This window comes from Ctenocephalides felis, unplaced genomic scaffold (assembly GCF_003426905.1).
Source record: "Ctenocephalides felis isolate EL2017-DRISC unplaced genomic scaffold, ASM342690v1 CF-g0.4_SCAFFOLD_03572, whole genome shotgun sequence".
In the NCBI taxonomy this organism is placed as follows: domain Eukaryota; kingdom Metazoa; phylum Arthropoda; class Insecta; order Siphonaptera; family Pulicidae; genus Ctenocephalides; species Ctenocephalides felis.
The window spans coordinates 18,459,204-18,483,356 of record NW_020539726.1 but is presented as its reverse complement, the minus strand read 5'-3'; the positions used below and the strand labels follow the sequence as shown (position 1 = coordinate 18,483,356).

Sequence of the window (24,153 nt, the reverse complement as noted above, 5' to 3'; positions counted from 1 at the left end):
AGAGAACACTGCAGAACACTACCAGCCTTATGACCAGGACCACCAGGTTTGAACAAAGTTCATTCTACATTAATTTCTCAATCTTAAAATTATTGTCAATGCGTATTAAATGACTTTGAATTAATAAACCCTATTTTATTAACTAACAGATGAAATAATTTTTATTTTATATTCATTTATACTTATTTGTAATTCATTGTGAATGGTTTGCTACCACTGGTTCGATCTAATTTTTGAACCATTCACGATATTTATTTAAGCTACAAACCTCGCCTATAAATTAAAAATACGCCCAGATAGCATGTGTTTATAACCACGTTTTCAATGAAGCTTACTAATTCTTTATTATTATTTTAGATTTTTGAAATACAGTAAAAGACATTTATTTGCAGATGATATGTTTCCAAAATATGCTGCAAATACAGGAACTGAGAATAATTCTACTTTATATAGAATACGATGGTGATAAAACTAGTGGAGTGCATGGCATATCGTGCCTTAAGGCAAATTGCTGGCAACTTCCCGTACCGTAATTAAAAATTGTGACACGGAACCCTCAAAAAAAATTACACAAAATGTGTACACATTATTAAAATCTCTACAAAATGTCTGATAATTTGATGTATACATATGTCCAATAAACATTTTTGACTGTCAAATGACATTTTTTTAACTTATTTTCATTGAGAGTCCATAACCGCTGGACCTGTCTTCCACGAAATTAATCAGTACCTCATTTTGTCAATACAAGTAAAATGTTTTTTGAATTGTTAAAATCGGACCTTCCATTCTCTTCAAAACAGAGTTACCGTTTTTGGCATTTTTTGCCCCGTATCTTCGGAACAGCTAGACCTGCCATCGCCAAAATCTAATGAGCATGTCTCCTTATCAATATAAATCGAATGTTTTTTGAATTATCCAAATCGGTTGATCAGTCTTCTCGAAATCGTCGACGAAAATTTGTATCCGCACACACACACCCACACACATAAATCCATTTTTTCTAAGATATGCCAAAATGTTCAAAAACCTTTGAAACGTAAAGATATACTCATTTACCATTCTTAAATCATTACTATAAATTTTCTAATTAAATATCACGTTCTCAATGATTATTGAAGTCTCTTGTCCAATATATGCCTATAGACTGTGAATGTAATATTTACAAGCCGATTTGAGAAACCTATAGGATTTTCCAAATCCTCAGTCACTGATTTTCAGTCTTCGGCGATATCATTTAACAACATACTTTTGGTACAGTTGTATTAAGATTTACTTTACTTTTCATCACAAGTTAACAGCACTTACAAAAGATATTGGATCGGATACCCATTGGAATCCTCTTATAATTACATGTGCATCAAATTGATTCTTATTAGAATATAGGATTTGTGTCTGATTTTTTTAAATCCGCGAATAGTAAAATACCTATTATGAATCCGCTAATTACATTTTACAGATGTAGATATAAATTATTGATTCATATGTATTTCATAGATAAGATGATTTACTAATAGACATCAAATCAAATCCGTGATACTCATTACAAATAGCGCCCACGACCATCCGCCCATGTGCTTCTTGGTGGTGTCATGGTCAGCATAGCGCAAAAGACCACGCTGTTCTATTTCATATTTTTATTTATTCAATGGCATATCTTTGAATAGTTTTATAATGTATGTAACTAGTAGTACTTATACATTATCGAATATTCAGACACAATTGTGTCAGATCAGCAATGCCAATTAAGATTGCATGATAAATGGGAAACGTTTTTGAATGTACTTGACAAATCCTTATATTTCTTAAGAGATTGTTTTAAATATTATTGATCTCGCCTTGTACTACTTGATATCAAGAAATCTAGATATCAGTTTTCACTTTAAAATATAGATTTACATATAATTCCAAATAATAATAAGGCATTGCAAGATTGCAAGATATATATCACACCACTAATATTTATTTCATCACGAGGAGGATGAGGTGGCCTTTTAATATAAAAATACGTGATTATGGAATTATATCAAAACAGCTCCTAGAAAATATAATAGTTCAATAAAAGAAAGATATAATTTTATAATAATGAATGATTTGCAAGTGCTTTCAGTTTCTCTAGGACACATAGTTTTAAAAACTTTCCATAGAGTAAGTTATGGTAATGGCCCATACTAATGGGCCGATAATCGAAAATGCAAATTTTTGCATATCTTCACGTTTCACAGGTTTCTGAACATTTTGGCATATATCAGGAAAAATGAATGTGTGTGTGTGTTTTGTGTCCGCATTTTTTCGTCCACGTTTTCGGGCGCACGGATCAACCGATTTGAATCGTTCAAAAACATTCGATTCCTATTGGGAGAAGGCAGATCCAGCCGTTTCGAAGATTGCAGAGAATGCAGAAAATAGAAATCAAGTTTTTGAGAGAACGGAGGATCCGATTTAAATGATCCAAAAAGCCGTTTTTGAGATACCGAGCTAAATGTGCAAAAATGGCAGTTTTTGAGATATCTAACATACGAACATCCGATTTAAATAATTCAAAAAACTTTCTGCTTGTATTGAAAAAATAATTGCTTTTGGAAAAAAAAATATTTCAAAATTTTTTTCATTTTTTTTATATCATTTTGTTTGTATTTTGTATAAAATAATTCAGATCATTCAGATTTCAATTTTAATTCTGGCTAAGATTTAAAGCTCTCTTATATACTTTAAATAAATAATTTTAACTTTGTAATTCAGTTTATATAATTCTTCTATAACAAACTAGGTCTTTTGTCTGGTTATGCTGGACTCAATAAATATTGCCAACTAAAACCTCCACTTATCTCTTGCCTGTTGCCTCCATAGAAACACCGTATTATTTCATGGGGGGAGACTCTAGAATTTTATAATTCCTACTTATAATTAAACTTTCGACCTAATTGGTTCATTTGCTCTTCTTTTTTCCTATTGTGACGCACATAGTGTTTGTTCACATACATTTTTGGAACACAGAGTACAATGAATTGTGTTAAATGAATTAAACTTAATTAATACAATTTCTGGTATTATAAGTTAGTTTGTAGGATATCAATTGGAAATCATAGTATTGTAAAAGTAATGATTCGTTTTTAGTAAAACCAAAATAAATAGTTGAAAATTTTATCTGAATATAATTGAATGATTATTTTCTTTAAGACGAAAGGTCACTTAACCTCGTTCTGTAATATTTTTTGTAAAAGTAACTTTATTTTTTATTACCAGTATTTTTTATAAGTAGCATGCCTTCGCCATCTCAAACAACATTCGTAGTTAAATTATTTATGCGCATGCCTTTGTGAGGCATTTAGCTTTACTCAAAATGTGCAGAGTAATGGGGTAATAAGAAGTCTTAGCAAGAAATTAATTAAGACTAGCTAATTACAGCAATAAATATAGTTGAGGAACGTTTGAAGTTAATAATAATAATAATATAGCATACATATGTACGAGGCACTTGTAAAGTCATTAAAATTACCTCCGAGCATCAGAAGTTGCTTAGGTAATTCCTGCATTATGAAGCGCCGGCCACATGCCGGGATGGAAATAAATTTTAAATGTGAAGTTTTTAATACTTGCCGATATAGAGCTGTTTTTATTTTTATGTACGTCGTACTGTGAAAATTATAATTTTATTAAGCAATGCAGAATACTTTGTATTAACTGATCCAAGACTCCTGAACATTTTTAGACGACTAGACGATGGAGAGAAATACTATGAAAACTGTCTATATTAATAATTGTAATAAATTATTAGCCACTTTAAAAATATTTCTCATTTCGATCGCATAAAACACGGGTATACAAAGTGGAAGCTGATATAAAATAAAACATTCTTATAAAATCTGCTAAAGCCTTCTGAACTTTTTAGAAAAATTCATGCTTTGACATGATTTACTTGCACTTTTTTTTAATCTAGTGAGATTTATAATATTCATATTGGATTCAAACTAAAGGTAGTTCTCTATTCAGTTACAAAACATAAATTTATGCCAATTTGGAAAAAACTGATAACCAAAAAAATATTATATATGAAAATTATCATTATATAAAACTTTTTTAATAATTGTGATATGAAAAGGAATGGTTCAAATAATATTCATAATATAAAAAATAAAGTGTATAGCATCGTGTCTTAATGCAAATTGCTGAAACTTCCCGTATCGTAACGAAATATTCGAGAAATATTAAATGTTTTCAAATATGTAAATAGTTAGAATATTTTTTTTAAATTAAACTTTTTTTCCCCAAAATCAATCGGTTTGTCAACACGAGTAGAAAGTTTTTTAAATCATTCAAATCGGATGCTTAGTTCTCTCAAAAACTGCCATCTCAATATCTATTTTTTATATTTCTATATGTATGATCCGCGAGCTGTTGTATGCCAACTGCTCTCTTTTTCATTATAAAACCTTATACTCATGACCTTTTCAATGTGTCAGCATCTTTGAACATCATGGCGTATTTAGTACATTAAATTAAATGGTGTATTTAGTACATTATATTAAAAACTTAAATACGTTTTTCTCAAATTGACTTTTTCAATGCGGTGCCACAAATAAAAAAAAAACTACAAGTCGGATCGACTTGCGTTTTTTTAGTTTGTTCACCACTGCAATACCTAGTCCCCCTACCTCAAACAACCTGATAACATTACGCAAAAAATTTTTTCGAAGCTTCTTGCCCCAAAAAAGGTCTTTTTTAACACTTTTGTTTTAAATAGCTGCTATTTTTTTCCTTCTTGCTTTTTTTCTTTCATTTTGGTAGGGAGACTGGATTCAAACTTCTTCTTTAACGTAGTTTTTTTTTTGTTTCGGGCGATGCGCAACGGATTTATCTGTGGTACCGCAAAAGAGATCGATTTTGCAAGGCCGACTTTGGCGCCCCCTGGTTAAAAAATGACGGCGAAAAAAAAAGAAAAAAAATTCGTAATATTTTATGATTTTGTAATATTTGTTAAAAAAAACGCATGTCTCTATGATAAATACATTTCGGGAAAAACAAAAACAAATACCTTGCATTTTTTGTAAAAAAAACGAACAACCCCCTTAATAAAGTGGATAAAAACCTAAGGAATAAAAATATTCTTACCGATACTTTTTGGAATTTAAATATATTATTTAAAGAAGACCAAAATCTCCAAAATTGTATTCCATGTGCAAGATGTGAATAAGAAAAAAATTAGTAAACTAGAACAGAAAAAAGCTCTAGTGATGATTTATGTTAATTTTGCTCTTAAAGTTTTCTGCTAATTTTGAATTCTGCTAATTTTTAATTTATTTAGACATCAACCAAAAACACTTCTCACGATCCGTTAAACTTCTCCAAATTTTTCCATTTACCTTATATATTTTCTCATGCTACATTTCCAAAAACTTTCGTTTGATTAAAATATAAAATACTCAGAAAAATACGGAAGCTCATCGATATGCTGATAATGCTAGTTACATTACCATAATAATGGCATTCTTTCCACGATTCTCACAAAATTGTACGTGTTAATGTTTCCATCAGATGATTCACTATTTAAGAAAGACTTCTGTTTAAATTTAGATATCTGTATAAATCAACTCGAACTGTTATCTTTCGATCACCATGTCGTATTAATTGCTACTAGAGACTAACAAATAACATATGTTTGTGGTTTGAATGTCGATTTCACAGAAATCATGATGATTGAGAGATATGGATTCTAATGAACAGAAATGAAATGGTAGGATGAATAAATAATGATTTCCGATTTACCAAATTACCAGGTGAATAAGGCTATTGCATGGTACTGTTACTAATATTTATTGTTAGTGTTACTAGGTACCATTAAAACACATGGCACATTTGTGACAATCTTTTTATAATGAATTAACAACAATGATGAATTAATAACATTTTCAAAGAATCAATAATAATTTTAAATTGCAAAAAGGAAACTATTCTAATAATTTTCTTACTGTACTCTAGAACTTGCCATTGTCTGTTTGTGAAGCATAAAATTTAAAAAATACAATGTATTAGAATTTTATGGAAATAGTACGGACTTATTTAGTTTGCCATCAATGTTATACATAAAATAAGTAAATTTTGAACTACGCGGTTGCTTCAATAATATTTGCGGTTTTGGAATTAAATTTATGTTAATAACAAACCATTTAAAAATTTTATATTTTATAGTTTCTATTTTATTAGATTTTGGATATTATCAGTTCATATTTTTTAAATTTTGTAAATTAATAATCCAGATTAATTTAAAAAAAACATTATTTTAATTTCCTTCAGAGTAAGTTAATGTAATCGCAAAAAATCGAAAATGAAATTTTATGCATATTTATGCTTCAAAGGTTTCTGAATACTTTGGCATACCTTAGATATATATGACTGTGTGTATGTGCGGATACAATTTTTCGTCGCCAATTTTGAGAACAGTGATCAACCGATTTGAATAATTCTAAAAACAGTCTCTATTCTTATTAAAAACTGATTAAACTGATTTTTGGAATAGCAAGTCTAGCGGTTTCTCAATGAAAAAAGTAGAAACTAGTGGTGCATGGCATCGTGCCTTAAGGCAAATTGCTGGAACTTCCTGCATCGAAAACTAAATTATATACTTCACAAAACTTTGAAAAAAATAGAAAATAAATTAAAAAAAAAATTCTAAATTTTCTGAAAAAATGACTTTGTTTGGAAAAAATTGATGTTTTTATATTGTGATTTTTTTTGTATTTTGAAAGTTTTGAGCATTTTTTAAGCGATCGCGCTACATAGTTGATTTGGAGTCAATACAAATAAAATGTTTTTTGAAATATTTAAATCGGACTCTCTGTTATCTCAAAAACTAAAATAAAACTTTTAATCCTTTTTGCCCTGTATGTTCGGAACAGCTAGACCTGCCTTCGCCGAAATCTAATCAGCGCGTCTCCTTATCAGTAGGAATCGAATTATTTTTGAATTATTCAAATCAGTTGATCCGTGTTCGCACACATACGCACGAACGCACACACACACACACACATACTTACTCATACACACCCATCCATTTTTTCTAAGTTCAGAAACCTCTGAAACGTAAAGATATTATAAAATTTTCATTTTCGATTTTTTTGCGATTACTATAACTTACCCTACGGCAAGTTCAAAATGTCATTTGGCGACGAAAAATAATCATTAGACATAAGCACATCAAATTATCAGATATTTTATAAAGATTTCAATAATAAGTACAAGTTTTCTTTACAATTTTATGAATTCCGCTCTAATAATGTTCATCCCTTAAACTGGAACGCGGCGCTTATGCCAAACTTACTTCGCTTACCTAAAAATTTTCAGAAATTTCAAAATATTTTCTTAAAATTTTTCAAAAATCCATTTTTTAAAAGTTTTTCAAAATTTTTAAAGTGTTTTTAAAAAATCTTAATTATCCCTTCGGGAAGTTCCAAAAATTTGCCTTAAGGCGCGATGCCACGCTCCACTAGTTTCGACCCTGTTAGCAATTTTGTTTAAATAATTTATTATACATACGAATTAAATTTTAATTTATCGTCCGGTGTTGCACGCAGATCGGTAGCCGACGGTCATCGCATAAATAAAAAGTTGGCCGTGTGTCCGTCGAGTAAAGCACATATTAATAAATCCACAACGCTACAAGACTCAGAACATTTAATCAATTAGGAATGAAACCGCATCCCGTTCCGACGAATTATCGCCCATAAACACGCTAATTAAAACTATAATTCACCCGAAGAAACCGAGGAACGCATATACGCACCGGGTTTTGCTGGAAACGATTCCGTGGATATGCGATCAACAACTTGAGATTATTTCGTTTTGATTTTTTCTTTAAGACACTCGTGGCTTCTTTATTTCTATGCTGTATCTCGAGGTTAAATAAGGTTCCATCAATTCCAACTTAAATTACACTGAAGTTAGAATAAATGTATGAGCATCATTTATTTAGAAAGCTTATTAAATTTATTTTATAGACCAGAAATTCGAAGCACAGCTAGGTTGATCAACTCAACTTGATCCATCCACTTAATATTTACATATCGTACAGTTTCTAATTTTCCGAAGGAGAAGTTTACGTTTTTGCTAAAAAGTCTGATTTACTAAGTTGACGTTATCTTCACTTTTTTAAGTCATTCTGAATCGTTCATCCAAAACTGAAAAAAGTAAAGTTTGCAAGTCTTCATGTATATATGCCAACAGTTGAACTTTCGTCTACGTTTTCCCAAAAACGGATATACTGATTTCAAAAAATTTAAATCCATTTGATGAAACTCGGTAAGAATTCTTATTGATTCGTTCATGTTTTTACAAAAAATCTTGAAGAAATTTTCAAAATTTAAAACTGTGTTTATTTCATTTTGATTTTTTCGTTAAGTCACTCGTGGCTTCTTTATTTCTATTTTGTATCTCGAGGTAAAAATAAAGTTCCATCAATTCCAACTTGAATTACACCACAGAAGTTGGAATAAGAGTATGAGCATCATCTATTTAGAAAGCTTATTAAATTTGTTTTATAGACTATGAATTCAAAGTACAACTAGGTGTTCAACTCAACTTGGTACATCCACTTAATATTTACATATCGTACAGTTTCTAATTTTCCGAAGGAGAAGTTTACGTTTTTGCTGAAAAGTCTGATTTGCTAAATTGACGTTTTCTCCACTTTTCAAGTCATTCTGAATCGTTTGACACCAAAACTGAAAAAAGTAGACGTTTGCGTGTCTTTGTGAACATACGCCAACATTCCAACTTTAGTTTACGTTTCACTGATTTCAAAAATTTTAAATCCTTTTGATGAAACTCGATAAGAATCCTTATTGATTCATTCACGTTTTTGCAAAAATCTTGAACAAATTTTCAAAATTTAAAACTGTTTTTATTTCATTTTGATTTTTTCTTTAAGTCACTAATGGCTTCTTTATTTCTATTTTGAATCTCGAGGTAAAAATAAAGCTACATCAATTCTAATTCAAATTACATCATAGAAGTTGGACTAGTGGTGTATGGTATCGTGCCTTAAGGCAAATTGCTAAAACTTCCCGTACCGTAACGAAATGATTGATGAATATTAAGTGTTTTCAAATAGTTTTTTATAAATATTGTAATATTGTTTAATATTTATAAGAATGGTATAAACTGAATTGCAAAGTTGAAATTATTTATTTAAAGTATATTAGAACAGAATTAAAATTAAAATCTGAAATATTTTCGATATAAAAAAAATAGAAACAATTTTTTTTTAAAACAATTATTTTGTTGAAATTGTTTCAGTAGTTTATACAATCGACTAAGTTTATGGAATTTTCCATTATGATAAATTTTATGGTCTTAATGAACTTCCTAGAATATTATAGGCCTACAAAATGGTATATAATTATAAAAAATGATCATTATCCAATTCAATTTCTTATTAAGTTTGTAAGAATGGGCTGTGAATTACAAAATTTCATATCGTCATAATTTTAAAAGTTGCTAAATATAAATCAAGTATAAACATATCGAAAAGTTTTAGCAACTTGCCTTAAGGCAGAATGCCACCTACACCTAGTTTTCATATAAATTGATAAAATTATTTTTCTAACATTACTAAGCAAGTAGTACATAGTACATAGCAAGTAGTACTATTAATAGTAGTTACTAGAAATATTACTAATCAGGTATTTTCTGATCTTGGATAGTATTATAATCAAACTAAAAGCTCAACTAAAAAAAAGGTAATAAAAGCAGATTTGTAGAACTCTTAATTTTTAAATAAAGAGTGTTTAGACCTGTTTTGAATTTTCTAGATTTTTGCAGATTTAGTATTTTTTTTAACTAAATTATAATTTATAACTAGAGTTTCTGATCTTTGATAGTATTACAATCCAATCAAAAACTCAACTGAAAATAGTAAAGCAGACTTATCAAATTCTAATATGTAAAAAAAGTATCATATATTAAACTTGGAAAAAATTATAAAGTTCTGAATGGGCGTATTTTGATCTTTTCTCAATCTTTAATTTTTTTGTATAAATTTAATCAAGCAGATCTAAAATTCAGAGATAATTAGTTGTTTTTAATATGACCATATTTTTGATTACTAGCTATACGTACAAAACTCTATATTTTTCCGAATTATAAATTATTTTTGGCAGGTCATTTTCGCTTTTAAACATTATTTATAATTCTGTACTATTTTCTTGATACTGTATTTCATTCCAAATTGCCTCTATGCACAATTTTCTTAGTTCAACTTTTATAAAAATAATTCTAGTTGTAATATATTTCCAATAAACATTGCAAATAAGTATGTTTTCAAAAATTTGGAGCAAACCGCCATTGGGACAATAAACCTGAATCTGGAACAAATATTGCTTCTAAAAAAATACAGAGAATTCAAGGTGAAAATCCAAGACTGCCTAGACCAATTACCGGTTGTCGTAGTTGTTATCAATAAATAAAAATAAATCATTTATTAATTAGTTAGTTAATTAGTTAACGAATATGTTCGTCAACGAAAAGTAACAGAATTTTGTGCAGTAATGAGCATACTTGCCATGTTTATAAATCTTTGACCATTGGCTATTTAGATAGCAACTTCTTTAAAACAAACAGAACATTTTTTAAAATTTCAAGTAATGCCTGAATAAAATAAATTGTTTAAGGTGGCATTTTACATCAGAACCAACATTTTACCTCGATTCTGACTTCACAAAACTGTGCGCACAGTTCAATGAAAACTTCACAGTCATCAGGTTAACATCTATTTATGTACTTAAATAAAGTTTTGATTGAAACAAAAATTATTTAGATTTATTGATAAGTTTTACTATGATAGATGAAATAAAATGCATGTTGCATTCAAAATAAAATTTACAAAACTAATAATGTAATTCTTTTATTTCAACCTCCTCCTCAGTTCTGTATCGTCATCCAAATTGCCTCTCAGTGACAACTGCCAAACCTGTACCTTTTTACATGAATAATAAGCAAGGAAATCAGGTACATTTGTACATGACATAATTCGCAAAATAATTTTGTTCAGCATACATTCGGCTGTCACGACAACACTTGTTAATATCTTACTCGGAGCAAATGTATGAAACGTACATGTCATTTTGTCATGTCATTTCTTTCTGTACGTCTGTCAATTTGTGAATGTTTTGAACACAAAATGTAGGGTCAAAAGATACGACTTTTGAGTGTTGATGAATGTGATTCTCGGTAAAAAATGATACCTCAATATGCCTTTGATGTATATATATGATTTGACGATATGTCTCATGTTGTTTGCGAAATTTTAGTAGTACATGTGATTTAAAGAAATGATCATGCGACATTTGGTAAATGTCTCTTCTCTGGCGGTTCCTTAGTCATACATGAAATGACCTGATTCTAGAAATAAATATTTTATGTTGGTGTTTATTTAAACAAATAATCACATTGCTTTATAATAATAGTAGTGAAAGATTGTGAGTTTTGTTCGGATACACATTTAGAGTTTGAAAATATTTGATCTGCCAATCCTAAACTTTTTCCACCTTCCTTTAGTTTAGGCTGTTCTCTAAATTGACGACAATTTTTCTTGCTAACATAACATTGCTCATTTGTTGCCATGTGTGAATTGGTCGATTTTGAAAATAATAATAATAGTAGTGAAAGATTGTGAATTTGTTTGGATACACTTTTATAGTTTAAAAATATTTGAGATAATGCCATTTCTCAACTTTTCTCACCGTTCTATAGTTCAGGCTGATCTTTCAATTGACTACAATTTTTTTTCTGTAGGTGAATCGGAATGTAAAAAAAAAACAAATTTCTACTATTAAGGTTCTATTATAACAAGAAGACAATTGAAGGTCGTACCGAATTAGACTATTTGACTAATGAGAATTACATTATTTCACTAATTTCAGATAATTATTAACTTCGAGAAGGAGAAAATAATGTTTTTAAAGAAAATCCTATTTGCTAATTTTATGTTTTTTTGCACTTATTCTGAATCATCTCACCCTACTCAACATTTTCCACCTTTCCATAATTCAGGCTATTCTTTCAATTGACTAAATTTTTTTTTTGCAGGTAAATCAGTAATGCCCTCACTACTTTACTTTTTCTTTTTAAAAGAAAAACAATAAGTTTCTAATATTGTAATGAGGATTTAAGGTTGTACTATACAAGAAGTTTGACAATTAATGATAGTTATGAATTAGACTATTGGACTAAATTCAGATAATTATTAACTTCGAGAAGGTAAAAATTATGTTCTCGACAAAAAATTCTATTTGCAACTTTTATTTTTTTTTAAAGTTTCTACTTAATCTGAATCATTTGGCATCGAAATTGAAAAAAGGATGTTTGCGAATTCTTCTTAGTTATTTGTTGAATTTTTACTGAACCGTTTTAATGAAACTTTAAGTAGTCACAAAGACCATTATCTAAAAAGGACATCCAAAAATATTACAAGTCTACAAAAAGCGATTTAATTATAAAAAATCCATTAATTTTGGATACTAAGCCATGGTCTTAGGACATGCATCCTGTATATATACCGTTCTGTGTGCTTTGATCACCGTTGACATTAAGACCTCTAATACTTTTTTGGAATACAAAATATAATGAAATGTGTTAGATAAATTAATGCAAATATTATAAATTGGCTTGGAAGATATGAATTGAAAATCGCAGTAATTGGTTCTTAGTAAAAGAAACAAATTTATTCTCAAAATAAGAAGGTAAAAGATTTATAGTCATAATTTTCAAAGTTGCTAAATCTCAATTGTTATTGAATAGTCGATTATTTACATATGATTAGATATTCATGCAAATTAGTGGTAAACTATCAGTATTTTTCATCTGCTAATATCGAAAAACCGATTTTTTTAAAAAACCGCCATTTTGTCAAAAACTATTATTTTGCTTATTGCTTCGATTAATTACTAGATTTATAATTTCTTTAATGAAACCTTTTTGATTTTTTAATTTCAGATAATTTACTTTAGGAATAGAGTGATCACTGCAAAATGTGATTTTAGCAAGGTGCTTCCGCAGATCTGCTGTAACTTTTTTTTAATAAATATTTTTATCATATGTAATTATTTTTAAAATATAGTTAGAAGATGCCTTCATATGTGTATAAGTTTATGTATCGATAGGTTTAATAGTTTTCACAGGCAAAATTCTAGAAAATAGCTTTTTCGGCCGATTCAGTGTAAATAACTTTTTAAAGCAAAATGCTACTTACATCTAGTTTATTTTAATAAAATGACATTGATATAAAACTCATATCAAACGAAATCTCTCACTCTTTAATTTTATATTAAAAAATATATATGTTTTCAATTCTCAAAAATATATATTCAATTCTTAAATGATATATTCAATTTAATTTTCTTCATAAATCCAGAAAGTACTTGTTGTATTTGAACCTTAATCAGAGAAGAATTTAAGAAAAACAATTGAATTTTACATATTTGATAATTCAATATCACATAATAGTGATATATCTTTTTTAGCTTCGATGATCAATTTGAGTTAGATAAAAATAATATCACTTTACCCACTGATAAATCAAAATATCCAATTAATAAATCAATACTTATAAATAAAATTCAAATATATTATGCTTCATTCTAATTGAATCGTGTCATCGTATCTTAACGATAAGAAATATGTTCACCGTCACGACACAAACACAACACAGTAAGATAAAATTAATTCATTCTCACGAAATTAAAGACAAACTGTGCAATTAAAAAATATTTTTAATTAATAATCTTCATCCACGTGTTTCGGGTCATGTGAATCAGGACCACCCATCGAATGTTGCTTGAACTAATTGAACTGGCGGGCTGTTTGAATATTTGGAGAAAATGTCTTCAAAATCACGACATACTCGTATGTCCGATGTTTGTAATTTTCGATTACTTAATGTGAGAGTTGATTGTCTTTTATAATTTTAATATACTGTTTAATTACACGTTAATTAGGCACATCGAGTGCTTTATTATTTAATAACGGGATACGAGGATGGAATGCGCGGGTGGGCCGGACGATGTCTTATTTTGGTTTATTGGATAAGTGTATATTATTTTGCAATGCCGATATCGGTATGTAAATTTACGGGTTGGAGACAAGATTATATATATATATATATATATATATATATATATATACATTTATGGACGATTTAAATGTTCATTCGAGAATTTCTCAGAAATTGTGGATATAAAGTCATGTTCATCTGATAGCATATCAATTTGAGCAATGATAAATAAACAGAAACAATTTCAGTATAATCTTTTGATAAATTTTCAACATGATTTAACTTTTATTATCAAAGATGGTAAATATTCAAGGCAAAAATGACAACTTTCTTTTACCAATGAACTGGGAGTCAACTCTTAGGGACCGATTCCTAAACTGGGAGTCAACTCACAGGAGCCGATTCTACCGTAAAATAGACCAATGTAATGGCAAGGCTATGTGACGAAGCGTTTTTCTTATAAAATGGAACTAAAAACTATCAAAATCCTACGTTGTTGCTGTGCAGTCAGGCGGTTTAGATAGAAATCCTAACCGAGAAAATGCACAAACGTCAAAAAAATATGTTATCATAACTGTATTTCCTTGATGTGCATTTATAACACATATAAAAAGTTAAATTTTATGTGTGAAACGCCTTATAGCACAGCAACCACATAGCATTTTGATGGTGTTCAGTAGCATTTTATATGAAAAGCGCTACGTAACATGGTCTTGCCATAATGGACCCCTTAGTCTACTACTATTAAAAATTTTATAAGTTATATATTTGAAATAATTAATTGTCTACGCTTATAGTTTTGAGATAATGTCAGGTTATATTTTAAGATCTAAACAATTCAAGATTGAAGTGATGCAGTCTTAATTTGTCTAATTTTGTTCTTGGTGTTCATGACTAAATAACAAAATTGTAACTTTTAGGCGGTTCCAATAATTGTGTTTCGATATATTTTGATTATAATATCTACATTGGCATCTACATTGAGTACCAAAATATTTTACTTGAATATTCTGTTTGGCACTAGTTTGAATTTTAACGTTCGTATTGCAAAATTGTGTGTGCGCATAAATCTTCAGGGATCATTTTATTATGGAGAATTTAAAGTTACTAATTAGCATAAACATGCAGTATTTAAAGTTACTAATTAGCATAAACATGCTTCCCTTTTTTTTCTTTTCCATTTACACTGATTAGAATACGTAGTTTCTATAAGCCTCCATGATGATATTACATTTGGCAGTAACAAGTCTCCTCCGTTGAAGACATCTCTTGCTAGAATAAATTTATAGTTGTATGTAAAAGATCTTGTAATCTTGTAGGAAAAGATCATTATGTAAAAGATCTTGAAGGACCTTTGGCCATTGCTTCTCCAGTGATCTTGTTTGGTTTTGTTGATGATTTTGATTTCAGCGTTCAAATGTTCATCAATTTATATGAACAACTCTGGATCTGTATAATTTCTTTCAATGTTATAAGTTCTAGGTTTCTATTTGGTCTCCTGGTATCCTAATATTTTGTTCTGGGTACGTTGTATAAATATAAAGTACATTCCCATAATTCTATTCCGTAGCTCCATATTAGTACTGAAGTACAGTTTTATACATTAATGTTTTGTTTGAATACGACATGTTTGATTATCTTCTAAATACCTATATTTAAGAACACTTTGCTAAAAAAAATTCAAGATACTATCTCTCATTTTCTCGAAAGTACTTTATTTATGTATAAGTTTTCTTATAATGTTGGAGATTGTCTTCAAATACTCCTTAATCAACTATCTTTTAAAAATTCTAGTTCCTAGGATTTCTTTTCAAACTTACATATTTTTCAAGTAAATCTTATTTCTAAGTACATATAATGCTTTTTTAAATTCATCTATAGTATTTTCTAATGTCTTCTTACTTTAACTCGATTAATAAAGATGCTGATATTTATAATACAATTTAAACAGTTTATTACTCATCATCATGTGGTATACACTTATACAGTGGTACCCTGACTTATAAGTTTAATTCGTTCCGTAACTACGCTCCTATATCGAATAGCTCGTATCTCAAAGCATATTTTTCCACATAAATTTATATTACATATTTAATAATAAATTGAAATGTCATCAATTCGTTTTAGCACTGTGGCTGTTTTTTTTTTTTTAAAATTTAAAACATATTTACAAATTATTACTTAACTTTTCATAGAGTAGATAGTAATCGTCCAAAAATGGAAAATATTTTTTTTGCATATCTTCATGTTTCAGAAGTTTCTAAATATTTTGAAATACCTTAAAAATATGAATGTATATGTGTTTGTCTATGTCTGGATACAATTTTTCGCCGACGATTTCGGGCGTACGGATCAACTAATTTGGGTAGTTTAAAAATCAATCGATTCCTATTAATAGGGAGAGGTGCGAATTAGTTTTTAGCAAAGGCAGGTCTTTAGCAAAGATCGCTTTATCAGTTTCAGAGATACGGAGTAAATAAAGCAATAACTGGTAGTTTTTGAGAGAACGGAGCATCGGATGAGAATTATATAGAAAACATTTTGTTTGTGTTTACAGTTCGAAAAAATAATTTGTTTTTAGGAAAAGCAATTTTTTTATTTCAAGATTTAAATTTTTTTTAATTGCCAAAACATCATATTTTATAAATATCAAAAATGATTTGGATTTTAATTTTAATTCAGACTAAAAACATTGAAAATTTCTAGACTATTTCATTACGGTTCGGAAAGTTTCGGCTATTTGCCTTGAGGCAGGATGCTATACACCACTTAGTAATACCAGTTAGTAGTAATAATTGTTACTTGCAATGTCATTATGGGTAAATTTTATTATATTCAAATAAAGATAACTAGAGCATTTGTAGATTTACCTGGGCCAAAGTAGATTGAGTAATAATAAAATAAATTACATCAACACAATATAGCAATATAAGTTAACACATTATTAAACAGTATATGAATTTCTCATTGAAACCACTTCAGTATAATTACATTTCACCATTAATCCTCGAATAAATCAGCATTGGTAAAGTTCAAACTCCCATCGTAACATCACCGTATCGGTAAATAATCACTACAAATTAAAATCCATGCAAATCCATACATCTTCATCATGATGTATCTATTATTAACCTGCATTTATTATTATTTTCTCATCGCCTTATAGAGTCATTCAGGTATCTTGTTTGTCGCGATCCAAATCGATCGTAATATAATCGTGTGACGCAATTAATTGAAACAAATTAAAACATTGTGAGTCAGTTTATGGACTTCTTCTCTTCTCACCATGGCTGGTTCATTAGCATAATGCTTTAAAAGGAGACCGACTTATTGTGCGATAGCGAAATTACTGGTCGAGTACGACTAAGGTTGCTATTAAATTTGCGTTTTGCAGAACAATAAATGGTAATGGAAACGCTGAAAAGTAAAAGCTACTGGTTTTACCCGCACCGAATGGATAGAAGTTCGGGAAAAAATTCATGGAACCATTGTTGTTTTGTGTGGTTCAACTAACTGTTTATGGCTAAGCAAATAAAAGCTGTAGAATAAAGAAGCAAAAATGATTAAATTTTTTTGAGTCATATGATGTCAAGTCGCGGGAATACTCATCAGCAGCTTGTCCGACTCACACGCCAACAATCCTTGAATCGATTTTTGGCAATTACATAAAAACTAGTTGTGCATGGCATCGTGCCTTGAGGCAAATTGCTGGTACTTCCCGTACCGTAACGAAATGTTCCAAGAATATTAAATGTTTTCAAATAGATTATTACAAATACTGTAATATTGTCTAATATTTATAAAATTATACTAGTTGGTATTGGTATTTTGCCTTGAGGCAAGTTACATTAACTTCCCGAATTGTAAATAATCGACTTAATCAATAAAAAATAAATTAATTTATGCGTAATTAAAAGTATTTCCGAGTGGATTTATTACACATGATTGAAAACGAACGTACACGTTAACTCGGAGTATTTTCTAAAAGCAAATTTTCCAAAATCAACAATTTTTATAATTCAACCAATTTCCGTAGGACTTTAATGATTTACTATGTTTATTAAGACCAAGTACTCTATCGTTATATCAAGTAAATCGTATAATTTTATTTTAACAAACGTCAAAAAAACTACTCATTTTCTCAATCTTTGATGAATTTTAAAAATTAAACGCAGATGACACTGCAATTTTCGCTTCGGGTACAAATTTGAAAAAAATTCATAAAAAACTACTAACACACTTTAATAAACTAAATAGCTATTTTACCGATTGGAAAATAAGAATAAACGTAGAGAAAACCAATGCTATCATATTTACCAACGAAAGGAACAACTATATACTGCCTCCTCCGATATTGGACCTTTTAATGTAGGCGATGTAAACTTTAATTGGGTTGACAAGGTAAAGTATCTAGCTATTTTACTAGATAAAAAACTAAAATTCAATGAACACATAAAAACAAGAATAAACTTATCTATAGCTATTATGAATAAACTACACCCAATAATTGGTCCTCACTCCAAACTTAATATACACAATAAATGACTACTATATTTATCATTAGTGTTAAGGCGCGAAGCTTAATAATTACTTCTACGTCTAAACTGGGTGTTGTCGATGTGTTTTAATCACTGCACTTTTAAATTTGTTCGATAATGGAACTGCTGGTGTGATCGGTGATTAAATAAAATACGACGTTTGATATTAATAGATTTATTATAAAAAATATGGTGAATATAATGGCAACAGATAGTTGGTGTTTCTATACTGCGAGCTCTGAACTTATACTAAATAAAAATTATTAAAAATTAGGATTAACAATATTAGCCCCGCCCGTAGGAGGCGGGTTACACTAATTTCTACATATACGGGGGATGATTTCTCGGACTTACTATATCTGAGAAGGATGATTCCTGGAAATTATCTGAAGGAATTTTGCAGACTCATAAATAAAGTTCTCGACGCGGATATAGACAGTCGAGACAAATAAATTACATCAAAAATTAAAATATCTTATATTACTAATGCATTTGTACTTGAAAGTGTGAAAGACATGCAGACGACGGTCCGCCTGGCCTGGCGACTGTCCATCGTATCGGAATACGAGACGATGCGACCCTTACAAAAAAAAAAAAAAACAGTTCAGGTTACCTCCATTGGGAATCCTTAACAATTAGTAAGACCAATTTTAACATATGGATCTCCGGTATGGGGAAACACAACAAAAACTAATTTAACAATAATGCAAAGACTACAAAATAAATATATTAGATTAATATTGGGAATCAGTAGAAACCCAATAACCAAAAGATATGTATCAAATGAAAAAGTTCATAATTCTATCAATATTCCATATAGAACAGAATACATTACAAAGCTCACTAATAATTTCCAATCTAATTGTAGAACACATGTAAATACGACCATAGCAAATATAACTGAACATATTTTATAAATTTCTAACTAAGTTTGTACATTGTTATTTAGTTTTTTAAATTGTAAATATATATTTTTTATTATGTTTTGTTAACTAGTTGTAAGAATACTTGTTGGCAGTATGTTTTTAACAGCTCTTTTCATACTTATATAATTCAATTGAAACAAATATATATATATATATATATATATATATATATATATATGCAAACAATATTATATTATGATAGTATAATGATATTCCCAGAATAGGTGTATACAATTGGTATCTTTATGTAAAAATCAATGTATATATTTAAGTCAAATAAAGCAAATTTTCAAATAAAAAAATAATAAAATTAAACTACTTGTCGTAAGACCGTAATATTTCAGTAAGTTCTATAAGACCATGACATATATATACAAAAAGAGTTCCATAAAAATCGGCTTGAATTTTTTTTCAACAGTTAATTACAAGAAAACGTCTCGGTAGATTTTCACCTAAAACTAATCAGTATCATTACCAACCAATATCTTTCGCACAGATTTTGATTTTTTAAAATCGATTCGGTTAAATGTGGACGAAAAGTTTAACACTTTTCTCCAAATTACAAAGCAACGGCTCGGCCGATCGTCGCACAGAACTGAGCAATGATAATCCTCATCGAGATACATTAAATGGCTTCTGCCAATTTTGAAGTCGGTTCAGGCGTTTTTGAGCAAAACGTCGATAAATGTTCAAGATGACAAACGCCAAAAAAACGATACTAATTTTTGCAAACTTTGACGAATTTTTAAAATTAAACGACTTCTCGTAGGACCGTATATGATATTAGTATGATCTATAAGACTATGGTATCTACCGTCAAAAAAATAATAATAAAAATTGTTGAAAAAATTTTTTTAACACTTTATTACAAGAAAACTGCCCGGCCGATCTCTACCAAAAACTAATCAGCACGATTCGCAACCAGTTTCTTTTGAACGGTTTTTGAATTTTCAAAATCGATTCAGAATTGCGGGCTAAAACGTGGGCAATTTTTTTAACTTTTTTGCTGTTTATAAAGAAACGGCTTGGCCGATCGTCGCACAAAACTGACAAACAATTGTCCTCATCGAGATACATCGAATAGCTTTTAAATTTTTTAAATCGATCCAGCCGTTTTTGGAGAAAGCGTCGATTTACGGCAAACAATCTGCTCACATACACACACATTCACACATACACACACATACTTTTTCCAAATTTGGTCTCATTCGATTCAGAATGGCTTCAAACGTCGAGAAAAAATGACATTTGCGAATCTGATTTCTTGGCGAAAACAAACTTTTACTGGAAGTTAACAAAAAAAAACAAATATTCCATGTTAACAAAATAGCAATTAAGTAAACTCAAATTAAAATATTGCTTTGAATTAATAATTCTGCAAACATCTAATTTAAAAGTAAGAGGAATACAAAAATATAATGTACTTTACTCTTGTGTCCATATTTCTACCGTTGAAAGATTTCTGGATGAAAATAACATTTATCATTGCCATAATTGTTTGAGTAAATATTACTGGCTATTATAAAATTTTCTTCCTCATTTGAGAAGTGCAGATATCGAAACTGCATACAATGTTCAAGTTACGTCGTCGAATATTACCTAACTGTATGCGAGATGATATCAATCATCCTATATATGGCAGAATATGTAGATTATATGGACATCACAGTCAGATGCGCAAATTGTCAGGTTAAATCGTGTGATTATTCGATCATTCTCTTTGGCTTCAAGTGACTCATTTTCCACCTGTCTTCACGGCACATACGCTTTTATTTGATCAAGATGCAATTTTGCATGTATGGTTATGCAAATGATAATGGAAATAGAAATAAATTATTTAGAATTGAGCAATATAAAATTATTGTATTATCGTTATGGATTATGTAGAAACAGAAGGAATGGAGAGTGACGTCTGCAAATTGTTCATCCAGATAAAGTGTGACAAGTTCTTTGAAAAATCTATATAACTAACATAAAGTATAAAATTTACTTATTTTAAGTATATGATTTAATAATAGAATACTGATGCATGAAACTCAATTCAATCGCTGTGCAATTCTAAATTAAGTTAAAGTGAAACATTAATAAGAGGCTGTAATAAATTTAGTTGAATCATGGAGCAGTTTACTTGAAAATTGATCAACCAGGTTGCCTATGCATATTAAGACTCTCCTTCGATAATTCATGTTGTATGGATCTAATTTAAGAATATATATTTATTAATTATTTATTACATATGTTGTTACACGGACTTTAGTTTTAGAAGTGAAAAAAAATAAGTCTGATCCAAATCCTCTACCCCCTCTAAAAGGTAGCAACAATTGTGTGAAAGCTCAATGCCATGAAGATGGCCAATATAATAAAATGAAAATACGTCCGAACATAGGTAAAAATTGATCTACTTTTATCTTAGAATCAAAAATTAATAGAAAATATAATAGTTTCTGCTAGTAGGGAAGATTAAGTACGGTTGTGCCAGGGTACAGTAGTGACTGTCGCCAGAACAGCTAATGTATACTGATTTGGAGTTAAGGTCCAAAGCAAGAAAAAAGTATGTTTGTTTGAACAAGTTTCCGTTATTACATTAAGCCCTATGTTAAGACGATCTGTAGACTGCATTGCTTTTAAATAGTCAAAAGTAAGTTTACTTGTTTGATTTCTCTTAATAATAACAGTTACTTTATAAATATAGATTATTTTATTTGTTATTTTGTTATAAGTTGAGCATTACCAGTTAATTACCAGCAACTACTTTTTGCATAGATAATTTAGCTCGATCATAACGATGATTTTTCTCCAAAAGTGCATCTCGGTTGTGACAAATTTTGTGAGTACGGTTGTGACATGTTTTTTATGTCTCATTTGGTTTAATGGCTAAAAATGTAAAGAAAAATCTAACTGGAATCTAACAAAATACGTAAGAGAAAGGGCAAAAAAAGCAATACAGGAAAAGAAATATCCTGTTTGGTTTGTGGAGGCTCATATTCTGAAAGTAGGGGTGGCGTAACATGGATCAAGTGCAAAGAAACATTTGGTTTCTGGTTCCATGTAAAATTTGCAGTTGATCGTCAGTATTACATTTAACACCATTAAATGATGATTCTAATGACATTATAGTATATTGATACATAATTATTGTACTGTTTTGACTAATTAGTGGACTGTTAATTAATAGTTAAAATTTTTGACTGGTTTTAGAGAAAAAATGTATGATAACACTCAGGTCGTTATGTATCACCCTATAATAACTCAGGTCGTTGGGTTATAATTTAACCCTTGTAGATGTGGACTGTATGAAACACTGATTTATTGGTATGATTTATGGATCTGTTTAAAGTTTTTATTACACTAATAATTTGAAGAAGATATATTTATTGTTTATTAATTAGGTATGTCGATACGCGGTCTTTAGTTTCAGAAGTGAGAAAAATAAGTCTAATACAAATCAGCCAACCCCTCTTCAAGGTAGCAACCATCCGGTGTAAAAGCTCAATGCCATGAAGATTGCCACCTTCATGGCCAATATAATGAAATGAAAATACTTCCGAACAGTTATGGCTTAGTTCAGTTTATCACTTGTTACACTATTTAAAAAAATATGTTTTGTTAAATATTGTTATATTATATTCGAAAGCTTTGTAAATGATTGAATGATCATGCTGTGTAGTATTACATATTTTTGACAATAAAAGTTATAGATCATTTTGATGTTTATACCTATTGTCTTTAAACCTATGCTTTTTTGACTAGTTTCATTTTATGACGGGATTATATTTTTGAAAACGTCGATTTATGGTAAACAATCTGTTCACACACACACACACACAAAAATACATACTTTTTCCAAATTGGTCTCATTCAATTCAGAATGACTTGAAACTTCGAGAAAACATAAAATTGGCGAATCGATTTTTTTTATGAAAACATAAACTTCTCCTTCTGGAAGTTAATAGGTTATATTGCTGCTTAATATCAGATTGCTTGCGGATTTTGAACCTAAAACCAATTGATTAGCAAAGTCAGAAACTCTAAATAATTCGCTATAGTGCAAATAAAATGTTTATCTCGAGTTTTGATTTATTACATAACTTAAGCTTTGCAAAACTCGAGTAGAAATCATTACCCACATTACATATGTTCGCGACTTTCAATGAATTTCTGTTATAAGTTATAAGTAAGTACGTAATCGTGCACATGTAAATCTTTGTGTTACGTAATAATTTACCTTTTGTTTTGGTTTATTTGTTTGCATTCAATGTTTACATTGCTAACGAGCAGTGTCTTCAATCTTATTCCTTAGTAAGAGAAGGCGTGTGGTGAAATTTGCCGTCGGCTATCGCAAGGCTATTCAGAAATTAATGTTTAAGTAAATATGTTCTTAAGACATATAAACTTTGGGAAATGATCCATCATTCTGATCGTTCATCATGTGCGCCAGGTACTCGGAAACGGGTACATTATGGTTTTCAATAGCACTTATGAGTTTAGTTGAAAACTTGTTACAAAGATACTTCAACAGTTAAAGATAGAAGAATCCGTCTATGTACTGCAATCGCACTATACGAGGTCTGTTCAAAAAGTACCCGGAATTTTCGTTTTTTCAAAAAAATATTTATTTATTCGTCTACATTAATGTGGTCCCCTT

At 29.5% G+C, this 24,153-nt stretch overlaps 2 protein-coding genes across 2 annotated transcripts in view; one reads left to right on the top strand and one right to left on the bottom strand.

The window, feature by feature from the left end:
• Positions 1-24,153, bottom strand: part of LOC113387600 (COP9 signalosome complex subunit 1-like) — a 256,475-nt gene that overhangs the window by 37,228 nt on the left and 195,094 nt on the right. The gene's annotated exons all lie outside the window — the stretch shown is intronic.
• Positions 1-24,153, top strand: part of LOC113388194 (gamma-glutamyl hydrolase-like) — an 81,216-nt gene that overhangs the window by 24,452 nt on the left and 32,611 nt on the right.